Source organism: Dermacentor albipictus, chromosome 1, assembly GCF_038994185.2.
Source record: "Dermacentor albipictus isolate Rhodes 1998 colony chromosome 1, USDA_Dalb.pri_finalv2, whole genome shotgun sequence".
Taxonomy (NCBI): Eukaryota; Metazoa; Arthropoda; class Arachnida; order Ixodida; family Ixodidae; genus Dermacentor; species Dermacentor albipictus.
The window spans coordinates 20512553-20524759 of NC_091821.1; the positions used below are offsets into that span (position 1 = coordinate 20512553).

The following is a 12207-nucleotide window of genomic DNA, read 5'->3' on the forward strand; positions in this document are numbered from 1 at the left end:
GCTCCACCATGACTGATGAAATGCTGTCAAACTTGGCGATACTGATCATAGAAAAAGAACACGTAAAAAATATATGAAATTTACTACTGTAATTAATGAGTTTGCAGAAGCGAAGTGTCGGAAAAACAACTTCTGAAGGAAATTTGTCCTTACCGGTGATTACTTTAGGGCAAAAAGCTCGATGCCCCACCATGGTTTGTGCATCAGCAATATGTATACAATGTTCTATTTAGCAATTCTGAATCGTTGTATTCGTTTTTTATCAGTTTCGCGGTGTTCAATAAAAGATATTTCTCCTAGTCCTAGCTAACCGTTTCTTTATCATATTGTTGCTGTGTGACTTCAGGTCACAAGTACAGTGTTTGTTTCAGCTACACGGAATTTTATTTAAAAAAGGTTAATTTTGTATTAATATTTCCGGATATTCTATGACGTTATGTCTCTTTGTGATTACTAGGAACTCGGTAGCGTGAAAAATATGACATAAGTTATAACCATATACTGAATAATCCTTTAATTAGTACTTATAGAGGAAGCACTTCAATTCGAGAATCGAGCACTCAAACTCATATTATTGACTCAAGAAAAACTTCTTAAACAAAATCGTTTTGGGTGCTACAGCCTACAGTACTTTGTCACTGCGGGCGGCGCCCAGTATGGCAGCAGCGACAGAAATATTAAATAGTGGACCAGTGACGTTGATCCCTCAATCACCTCCATTGCGAGTGCAGACCAACAGTAGTGCAAGCTTTCGCTGGCGCGGGCTTCATCACTGCCTCACTGCCTTTTTTTTTTTTTTTATGGTGACGCCAAGAATCGACGCGAAGCGTGCTCTATTCTGTTCCCAATCTTGGGGTGGTACCGCAGCTCGGATAATCAATAAAAACAAGGCTTTCTTGATCAGAATAAAGAGAACTCGCAATTGTCATAGCATTGGCACCCGCGCCGCAGGGAGGCAGGTGGCATTTTCTAATAGGGTGGGAAGATCAGCGTCACTGACTCAGAATTTAATTTTCGCTTTCGTTCAGGGCTGCCCACAGCGAAAATACTGCGCGCCATAGTACCTACGACGATTTTTGTGGAGTTGTTGTAGGGCAAGATATGAATGTCGGGCTTCGATTTTGCAAATGCAATATTGCCGCTAAAATTGTTAATTATAACTTTATAAAGATATTTTTTGTTACCTGTGACGTGAACCATATTTTCCACGATGCCGCATTTGTATTGGCTGCCAAGCTTTACAGACTGACAGAAGATGTGCACATGCGCTTAACACAAGTTATCAGTGCAGCACCCTGTGTTGTTTGGCGCAGAAAAGAGCAGCGTGTATACCTACTGCATCCGCGATCTCTGGGAAAGACAGCGTAGGAGAATGGGACCCGGGGGACGTGCGCGCGGTATCCAAGGTGGCTGTAGGGGTGCTGAAACCCGGAAATTGTCGACATTCTCGCCTTCCTCGACTACACCCGGGGAGGGGGGGGGAGGGGAGTGACAGAAGACCTATGGACTCCGGACCTAGCTACGCCACTGGTCACCGCTCCGAGTGAACTGGTGAATGTCACTTTCCGAGACCGGTTTCCAGCCCTTGGGTCTGCGGCCTTTTTCTTTTCTTTCAAGCAGAAGCTCAGATTTGGTCGGGGAGCATCTGAGTCTGGTGGGTAGCAGTTACTGCTCCGGGACGTCTACCGCCTCTTGCATGGCGCTTTCCACTTGCCCTTCACTACCGCCGGTGCACCAGATCGTAATGTCGTCTCCGTAGATTGTGTGTTTGATACCTTCAACATGGGCCAGATTCTTCGAGAGGCCAATCATGCAGATGTTGAAGAGAGCAGGCAAAATGACCGAGCCTTGCGGCGTGCCCCCTGGGCCCAGGAGCACCTCGTCGGAGACAAAGTCGCCGATCTGCAGCTTCGCTTTCCTCCCCGTCAGGAACGAACGGACGTAGTTATATAGTCTGGGGCCTAGCTCGAGGTCTGCGACGGAGGCCAGAATGTTTACTTTTACGGATTTTTTAAAGATAGCCGGTGGTAGATAGCACAATTCTTGTCCTAGTGTTGGATTATTCGAAAAGGCGGACATTGCTATCACGAGAAACTGAAACACTTATTCGATTAATTAAAAATGAACTCTAGAGAACCTCTTAATTAGTTTACGCTATATTTTCCAATTTCCGAACTGTACCCGGCGAGACTGCAAGACATCCATTTGAAATGAATTTACAGGACATCAGTTTCGACCTATTACTTCCCTAAGATTGGGACGATATACATGAGTGTATATCGTCCCAGACGATATACACTCATGTATACACTCATGTATACACTCATGTATGGCACCAGACGATCATGTGTTTCTGCGTTAGGATCTAACCTAACGCAGAAACACATGATCGTCTGGTGCCCGGGTCACGCAGGACTCGAGGGCAATGAGAGAGCGGACGGCGCAGCTCGTGCTTTTGTCAACCGAGCGGCCGACCACTCTGACGAAAACCCCTTTTTACCACGAGAAATCCTTGAGCACCAGCGGCGCGAGCGAAGAAAGTACAGTCCACCACACCCTGACCTATCCAGGCAGGACTCTTATGACTGGCGCCAAATACAGACGCACACATTTCCAAACCTTTATTTGAAAAATGCCATTCACCCAACGCTGTACAGCGCTCGCTGTCCTTGGTGCGGAGGCCGGCCAACTCTCGCCCACATTACGTGGGACTGCCAGAACAGGCCACCCAAAATTAATACACCACAAATAGCCGGCAAACTTTCCGGAAGGGAGCAGTGGGAGACTTGGCTCGCCAGCGAGGATCGGGAGATGCAACTAGCGCTCCTCGACCAAGCACGGCGGACCGCTCAGGCCAGTGGGGCCCTGGACTAGGGGCTCCACCCACTCGCTTTCTGCGTTTTTCCTTTTTCTTTTAAATAAACGTTTTGATATATATCAGTTACAGTTGTGCTTCTATGCATAAGGGAGTAAATTCATGATTTTTTGTTCGTTAGTTGAGTATGTGCTTCGATTTCTCTTGCAAGTAACGTCCGCCTCTCTGAATAATCCAGCTGAAGGGCTAGAATTATGTTTGAATCACATCCGAATTATGTTTGTTTCTAGAGCAGGCAATTTCTTAAAATTTTGAAAATATTCGCCCCGTATATTTTTGTATGTGGCGTCGCATTTCTAAAAGTGCACCTTCTAACCATTGACAATGCCTCTTAGCATTCTCGAGTGATTTCTAGGAATTCATGAGGAGCTGGAGTTTTCTCAACGATTTATACGATTACGGGGCTTCCGCTCTATGAAGATCGCACATCACATTCGATGGATGCATCCACAAATCGGGGCTCACATTGCTGCTCGCATTAATTCATTGTAGTGAATCACGAAGACAACGAAACCTGACAATTTCTTCACGAGAACTCACGCATTCAGCGCGTTGATTAAACACATCATTACAACGGTATTGAACTAACGCGAATCTTTGTTTCGTGATACACGGCATAAATTAAGTGGATGATATGCGACGTCGATTCCATCTGCTGCATTTTTGTTTTCGCCTAATCTGAGGATCTGCACCGCCTTTTGCCGCGTTCGTTAACCGCGTGAAGGCATCGCGTGCCCCGTGCTGAGATATTTTTGCATTGTGCTTTGCTTCTCTCGTGCACGGACTGCTTTTCTTTCTATTTTTCACAGATTTGCAGCTCCCGCTCGTCTCAGGTTTCTTCTTCGTCGTCGTTGCTCAGGAAAGTGAAGAATTTGATGCACAATGTAACATTTAGACGCCACATACGATCCCAATAGCGTTGACTATCAGCTACAGAAACATGAACACCGAAAATGGCCAGCAAAAGCCCACACATTTACACAGATCTAGAGGCTATCATTGTAATCCCGGTAGGAGAAAGTAGAGCAGTCATAGAAGCAAGCGGTCTTGGCAAGTAGAGCAAGAAGAAGAAGAAGTCTCCGTTGTGAAGAAAGTTTGATCGCGGCTAAAGTCCCGAGTAGTTTCACGGCCGCTTTCTTTGTTCTAGGCCGTGGACGCGGAGCCAGAGTATAGCAACGGAAGCAGCAACCTACCAGCGGCCTTGTGGTAAGTACTCAGACAACAAATGGGCCTGAGTTACCGTCACAATTTCTGCTGTCTCCTGCTCTGGTGCTGTGCCGATGGCTGCTCTGACAATGACGACTATAAAGGCGCAGGTTGGGGCGCCATGGGATCTACATGGAACGAGAACCTTCGCAACGGAGGCGCCTTGGCGGCTGGAGCGGGCCGCTGGGGTGAGGAACCCCACAGAAGGGGGAGCTCACTTTCACCTGCGCGGGCGTCGGCCACTGGGAGCGTGGCAGATCAGCGAGAAGCACCACCGGTCGAACCTACGTCAAGTGCAACCAAGAAGGGCACATGAGCCGGGATTGTGCCACTGCTGAGTATGGAGGACAACGAGGATGCCTCAGGTGTGGCGAAGAAGGCCACATGAGTAGAGATTGGTCTGCAGACAGTCGGGTGGTACCCACCCAGATGTGGTCCGCTACGCTTCGTGTGTGGCCAGATTAGGCATTTTGTGTGTATTTTGTATAACTCATTTATTTTAGGAAATCTTGAAATTTGTACCTTTTTGACGATGATTTCGATAAATATAGTCTTATACCTTCCACTACCTTGTATTCCTTTTCCATGTTGGCTTTCGTAGCTTTAATATTTTCGTGTGTTTATCTGCAGCATATATACAGCATATATTCAGCATATATACAGCATATATACAGCATATATTCGCGCTATACCATGCGACAACAAATGGGTAATTTACATTGCATGGAACGCAATTGCAACAAATGAAAGAACATGGGGCGCCACAAGAAATCGTGCGCTTGTCAAGCGTCAAAGCCCACAAGTGCGAAGTTTCCGAGAAGGATGTGTGGTGTTCGCACATTTACGGCTCGTTAAGAATGGGGCATTCGGTAACGTGAAAGCGCAAAAAGAAAAAGTAAAATGCAAGGAAAAATTACATCACTTTCTGTAGTGAATACCGCAATATAGGCCTACGATCAATGCAGTACATTTATTACGTCCCACACCTAGACGCGATTAGGATCTCCACTATAGGCAGTGGTAACTGCACAACCGCTTAGAAGAGCGGTTGAACTAGAGATCAGCTGTATAGCAGGGAAAGCGATGCAGCGAAACACCGACCGTGCGGGTGCCGCATTCTATATCGCATCCTATATACAACAAAGCACCGCTTCTTTCCGTCACGACGAAAGTATTCGGTCTTTGGGTCTGGGTGTATTTTCGCGAAGGGCGACCAGCCCGTCGGCCACCACAGCCGCACGGTGGAAGCTAAATTGGGCACTTGTGCGGTCTTCACAACTCAGTAGCTTTCACTGAACGCGTTGACGGCAATGAAACCAACCTCGCAAACACCAGCGCAAATATTGCACTTCTCAAATGGCAAACTGGCACCACCAGAATTCAGAGAACACAGGGCGGACCAAAACACGAAAACATGCGAGGAGCCATATATTGTAGTCGACGAAGTTTGCTAGCGTGCCTTTGCGGACACCACACGAATGCACAGCATTGCTACTCATACAACGTGAACGTTTTTTTCCAGGAAACACTGAAGAATAGATACATTTTATATGCAATAAAGTAAGCACCACCCTTAAGAAAATTTGTTACGATGCAAATTTTGTTTGACCGAAACAAACAATGCATTCTTTTAATTAACGCATGTCTGTTTATTGACATTGTCTATTTGTGCGTGAGTCATGCTTTAATGAAAGCACCAACCACCCTCCTGGTTAATGCCGGTGACAATTAGTTCTGGTCCGCTTTCTTCGCGACCGATGTGAATCTATTTTGAATGTTGCGATTGCCAAAAGCAAATGATGCCTCGAGGTGGAAGCTGTGCTCTATTGTAAACACCCTGTCCCCAAGTCTGCAAATGGCGCTTGGCTCGCAGGGACGGCGGACAGCCGCTTCGTTGCCTTTCTATATGCGTGCGTTCGCGTTCAGAATTTTGTGGTTGGTTGGCGTGAAGATAAATCTGGCAGCACAAGTGCAAGATGAAATGCGCAATAAAACACTTCGATATGCAGCCGGTGTTCTAGCATGTTTGTACAGCATCGTAGCAGGCAGAATTCAGCGTTGACCGTAAGTATAGTGTATGTTTACGAATCTCTGAGTGAGTGAGTGAATAAACTTTTATTTTGTCCAGCAAAACGCGATGAAACGCGCACCCGGCTAATCCGACGACGGGACTGACAGATCTATATATAGTCTGCCAGTCCGATCGCGGGCGTGCTGGACGGCCAGGATTTGGTCCTCAAAGGTGGGACTTCGCAGGAGCACGACCCACTCTTCCTTGGTGAACTTCGGGCCCAGCGACCCGCACTCCCAGAGCATATGAGGCAAAGAAGCAACCTCACCACAGGCCACGCAAGAACAATTCGGAAAAATTTCAGGATATATCCTGTTAAGGGACGCCGGATTTAGGTAGGAGTTCGTTTGCAGGATTCTGAGTGTGACCGCCTGCGGCCTGCTTAGCTTGGAGTGAGGCGGCGGGAAATCCCTTCTCTCTAAGTAAAAGAATTTAGTGATTTCGTTGTGCGTGAAAGGAGCGTTTCTGTGTCCGGGGAGAGAGTCGCCTGATCCGAGAGTAGCGCGATCCGTAAAGCCACACGCAGCCTCGTGGGCAGACTCGTTGAGGTTCAGAGGAGCCCCCCCAATCTCCCAGACGTGTGCAGGGAACCAAAGTATAGCCACCATAACCAAAGGATCGAGTGTATGGAGGTGTTGCTGTGTTTGGCGCCTTTCAGCATTTGAACTATACCTGCCGAACTACCCGGCCTTTCTGGAATGCCTTGACGGCGGCTTTAGAATCACTATACACACTGTCTCTCCGACCGTCTTGCATGGCGAGTGCAATGGCTACTTGCTTGCTCGTCCGGACGGAAGCACAGTTCATGACTTTGCCCTGTGTGTCCACGTCGGAAACCGCAAAAGCCTTGCCGTCTCGGTATGCAGCTGCGTCCACGAAACTTGCTTCGATCTTGTCATTGTTTATTCGCTTTAGTATATTCAATGCTCTTGCCTTGCGGCGACCTGCGTTGTGGACGGGATGAACATTGCGGGGCAAAGGGGCGACTACGATCTTCTCCCCTATTTCTCTGGGGATTTGGGTGTCTTCAGCCAAGTTCTTGGTTGGTGCGAGTCCGATCTCCTCGAGGATACGCCTGCCGGCCGGCGTGGTGGACAGCCGAGTTAGCTGGGCCCGTTCCTGAGCCTCGGCTATCTCCTCCATGGTGTTGTATATGCCGAGCCGAAGGAGGTCCTCCGTATGCGTTCTGACGGGCAGCCAGAGGGCTCTCTTGAAGAATTTTCTAATGAGGGCATTAAGCTTTTCCCGCTCGGCTCTGAGCCAGTTGTGCATGGCCACCGTGTAGGTGAAGTGACACAGCACAAAGGCGTTGATGAGCCGAAGCAGGTTGTCCTCCTTGAGGCCACGATGTCTGTTCGAGACCCTTCGGACGAGGCGAAAAGCATTGCCGGTTTCCGCAATTATCTTGCGTAACGCAGTGCCGTTGCCGCCGCGTGATTCAATGAACATACCCAGGACTCTGATGGTGTCGACCCTGGGTATCAGGTCACCGCCAGTGGCGTAGCAACAGGGGGGGGGGGGGGGGTGCCGTGGGCCCCGGGTGCAAGGGGCCAATGGGGGGGGGGGGGGGTGTCATATACGTCAGCAGACGCCCCTCTTTCCGCCGGCTTGACTGGGCGCAAATGGCAAAGAATGCTCCGGTATCCAGTAGCCCGAGCTCATGTACCCGATGCGTTGCGCCACAGAATTGTCGGCTGCAGCTCTACCAACACCCCACGAAATAATTGCACGAATGTGCGGGCTAAAAATTTACTTCGCAAAATGGTCGCTGAACTACTCGGCTTAGCGGAACGTTTCATGTCGGGGGGCGCTCGTGCCGTGCGTTCATGCTGGGAGCAGGCGTCGCTAAACATACAGTCAGGCGTTATAAGGCGTTGAGGCTCTTGGGTCCCTCTTCCGTTCCGAACGCGCAGCGAAGACGAACAAACACAGCAGCGAGGGGGCGTTCAACGAGCGAGCGCGCCCGGCTCTCGCGTTTACGGCGAAGCGTTCGTTGAGAGCGACATTGCATAAGTGCGGCCGTGAAAAGTCGCGAATGGGATTCACTAGATCGTCTTCAGACTTGGTGCCTGGAGTTCCTGGAATTTATCGCCAAATGGAACTTCTTACTTACTTACTGTTACCTTTCGCTTGTCCCTCACGATCTGCGTGTCAGTTGCATCATGCGAAAGGAACTTTTCTCAAGTTAAAGCTGATAAAGACGTCTCTGCGCTCCACCATGAGTGATGAAATGCTGTCAAACTTGGGGATACTGACCATAGAAAAAGAACACGTAAAAAATATATGAACTTTACTACTTTAATTAATGAGTTTGCAGAAGCGAAGTGTCGGAAAAAGAACTTCTGAAGGAAATTTGTCCTTACCGGTGATTACTTTAGGGCAAAAAGCTCGATGCCCCACCATGGTTTGTGCATCAGCAATATTATACAATGTTCTATTTATCAATTCTGAATCGTTGTATTCGTTTTTTATCAGTTTCGCGGTGTTCAATAAAAGATATTTCTCCTAGTCCTAGCTAACCGTTTCTTTATCATTTTGTTGCTGTGTGACTTCATGTCACAAATACAGTGTTTGTGTCAGCTACACGGAATTTTATTAAAAAAAGGTTAATTTTGTATTAATATTTCTCAATATTCTATGACGCTATGTCTCTTTGTGATTACTAGGAACTCGGTAGCGTGAGAAATATGCCATAAGTTATAACCATATACGGAATAATCCTTTAATTAGTACTTATAGAGGAAGCACTTCAATTCGAGAATCGAGCACTCAAACTCATATTATTGACTCAAGAAAAACTTCTTAAACAAAATCGTTTTGGGTGCTACAGCCTACAGTACTTTGTCACTGCGGGCGGCGCCCAGTATGGCAGCAGCGACAGAAATATTAAATAGTGGACCAGTGACGTTGATCCCTCAATCACGTCCATTGCGAGTGCAGACCAACAGTAGTGCAAGCTTTCGCTGGCGCGGGTTTCATCACTGCCTCACTGCCTTTTTTTTTTTTTATGGTGATGCCAAGAATCGACGCGAAGCGTGCTCTATTCTGTTCCCAATCTTGGGGTGGTACCGCAGCTCGCGGATAATCAATAAAAACAAGGCTTTCTTGATCAGAATAAAGAGAACTCGCAATTGTCATAGCATTGGCGGCCGCGCCGCAGGGAGGCAGGTGGCATTTTCTAATAGGGTGGGAAGATCAGCGTCACTGACTCAGAATTTAATTTTCGCTTTCGTTCAGGGCTGCCCACAGCGAAAATACTGCGCGCCATAGTACCTACGACGCTTTTTGTGGAGTTGTTGTAGGGCAAGATATGAATGTCGGGCTTCAATTTTGCAAATGCAATATTGCCGCTAGAATTGTTAATTATAACTTTATAAAGATATTTTTGTTACCTGTGACGTGAGTCATATTTTCCACGATGCCGCATTTGTATTGGCTGCCAAGCCTTACAGACTGACAGAAGATGTGCACATGCGCTTAACACAAGTTATCAGTGCAGCACCCTGTGTTGTTTGGCGCAGAAAAGAACAGCGTGTATACCTACTGCATCCGCGATCTCTGGGAAAGAAAGCGAAGGAGAATGGGACCCGGGGGACGTGCGCGGTATCCAAGGTGGCTGTAGGGTTGCTGAAACCCGGAAATTGTCGACATTCTCGCCTTCCTCGACTACACCCGGGCGTGGGGGGGGGGGGGGGGCTGACAGAAGACCTATGGGCCCCGGGTGCAAGACCACCTAGCTACGCCACTGGTACTGAGCCCTGGCTGTGAAGAAGCACGTTTCTAGCGCGAGCTTTGCGTCGATGCGCGCTTTTTACTGCCCTGTTGCGAGTGCGAAAAGGCTCGATCGTACCTTCTCACTGACCACGCCGATCACGCTGCGAGCTCGCCGCAGCCTATACTTTAACGAAAACGGACTCTTGGTGTGCCGTGGGACGTATGTAATGCTCGAAGCAGAAGGGATCGTCGACCTAGCTCAGCCTCCAAAAAGCGTCACCATCGTTACTTCTGCGTCGTGCGCTGCCATGAACAAGAAGGCCTATCTGAATTCCAACATCAGATTCTACCGCGTTCCTTCAAGGCCTCACGAAGCGGGGCGTCGGGCGCGCTGGATAGCTGCGGTTCGTCGCGTTGGGTAAGCGAAACTTCGCGCCATGCTGACTGTTTCGCCTGTCTTGAAGGTTGCTTGATTATCTCCGTTCTAAAATTCGGTCTTTTGCACCTACAGTCCCGACAGCAAACCGACATAGCAGCAGGCATGCTTGGTGATTCACGATTCGAGACCCGGTCACAGCGACTATTAACAATTCGATCGGTGCGAAGTGGGGAAGTGACCAGGTGTGTGCAAATTAGCACAAATGGTCGGGGTGATTTCGGTGACAATTCACTGCCCCACTACGAGCAGCACAGGTTGGAGAGTTAAATGTGCTCATCCTTGACCTCAAGCCAGCACGCTGAGGCAGCGCAGCAAGGTAGTATAGATTGCAGCACATCGATGTCCGAGCGCTGTCATTAAAAGCTACATCAAGCGAGCAGCGCACCAGCTCGCGCTCCAGCGCGATTCGCACGTACGTTACTGCGAGCTCATATGCATTGCTTCAGTTATCAGTTGCTAAAGGGACATATGAGCGCTACTACAGTGCAGGCATAACCACTTGTCTAGCGGCATGCAGTCAACAAAGATTGCAGGAGGCCCGCCCTTTCGCGCCATGTCGAAAGACCGCTGGTGCGATCTTGTACGCGTTCCAAAATCGAACGGAGGCGGTCCGTTCTATACGTCTCGAAATAGGCGGTCCGTTTCGTTGCGTTCGTCCCATAGCAGACGACAAGGAATGATTGACAGCAGATATCACATCACAATTGACGTCATGGCATTCGTCACGGTTCAAATTGACCAATCGTGTGCGGCTCGGTGGAACGGAACGCCTCCGTTCTATTTTGGAACGCGTACAAGATTCATTTATAGCAGGCACTTCCTCGCGTTTGTGCGCCTGAATCTACCAGCGTGCAAACCTTACCTCAAGTACAACTGCGTACGCGACTCGCTTCACTTGCGATTGACACCGCGCTAAAACTTCGCCGCTTAATTCTTGAACGGCGTACACGTATTCGGCGTTGCATAATTTATTGCCTTTAGGCAGCGTGCCACCCCTGAAAAATATATTCGGCGCCCGATATTAGCGGCAAGCCGTGGTACAAATAGAGGAATTCCAGATCAAGCTGCACAACAGGTACTCGGCTTTAACTCAGGAAGAGGACCTTAGTGTTGAAGCAATGCGGACAATCTTGTGGGCATCATCAAGGAGTGTGCAATGGAAGTCGGTGGCAACTCCGTTAGGCAGGATACCAGTAAACTATCACAGGAGACGAAAGATCTGATCAAGAAACGCCAATGTATGAAAGCCTCTAACCCTACAGCTAGAATAGAACTGGCAGAACTTTCGAAGTTAATCAACAAGCGTAAGACAGCTGACATCAGGAAGTATAATATGGATAGAATTGAACATGCTCTCAGGAACGGAGGAAGCATAAAAACAGTGAAGAAGAAACTAGGAATTGGCAAGAATCAGATGTATGCGTTAAGAGACAAAGCCGGCAATATCATAACTAATATGGATGAGATAGTTGAAGTGGCTGAGGAGTTCTATAGAGATTTATACAGTACCAGTGGCACCCATGACGATAATGGAAGAGAAAGTAGTCTAGAGGAATTCGAAATCCCAAAGGTAACGCCGGAAGAAGTAAAGAAAGCCTTAGGAGATATGCAAAGGGGGAAGGCAGCTGGGGAGGACCAGGTAACAGCAGATTTGTTGAAGGATGGTGGGCAGATTGTTCTAGAGAAACTGGCCACCCTGTATACGCAATGCCTCATGACCTCGAGCGTACCGGAATCTTGGAAGAACGCTAACATAATCCTAATCCATAAGAAAGGGGACGCCAAAGACTTGAAAAATTATAGACCGATCAGCTTACTGTCCGTTGCCTACAAACTATTCACTAAGGTAATCGCAAATAGAATCAGGAGCACCTTAGACTTCCGTCAAGCAAAGGACCAGGC

The 12207-nt window shown here is 48.3% G+C and overlaps 1 protein-coding gene across 12 annotated transcripts in view; it reads left to right on the top strand.

Annotated features, from left to right (window-relative positions):
- Positions 1–12207, top strand: part of LOC135909965 (uncharacterized) — a 118347-nt gene that overhangs the window by 47054 nt on the left and 59086 nt on the right. For 11 of the 12 annotated variants that reach the window (XR_011514746.1, XR_011514748.1, XR_011514747.1 and 8 more), the window contains exon 1: positions 10159–10284. The exons of the other annotated variant lie outside the window; for it this stretch is intronic. The gene's annotated coding sequence lies outside the window, so the exon portion shown is untranslated. Of the gene's footprint in view, positions 1–10158; positions 10285–12207 lie in introns of those variants that run through there. 12 annotated transcript variants of the gene reach the window in all.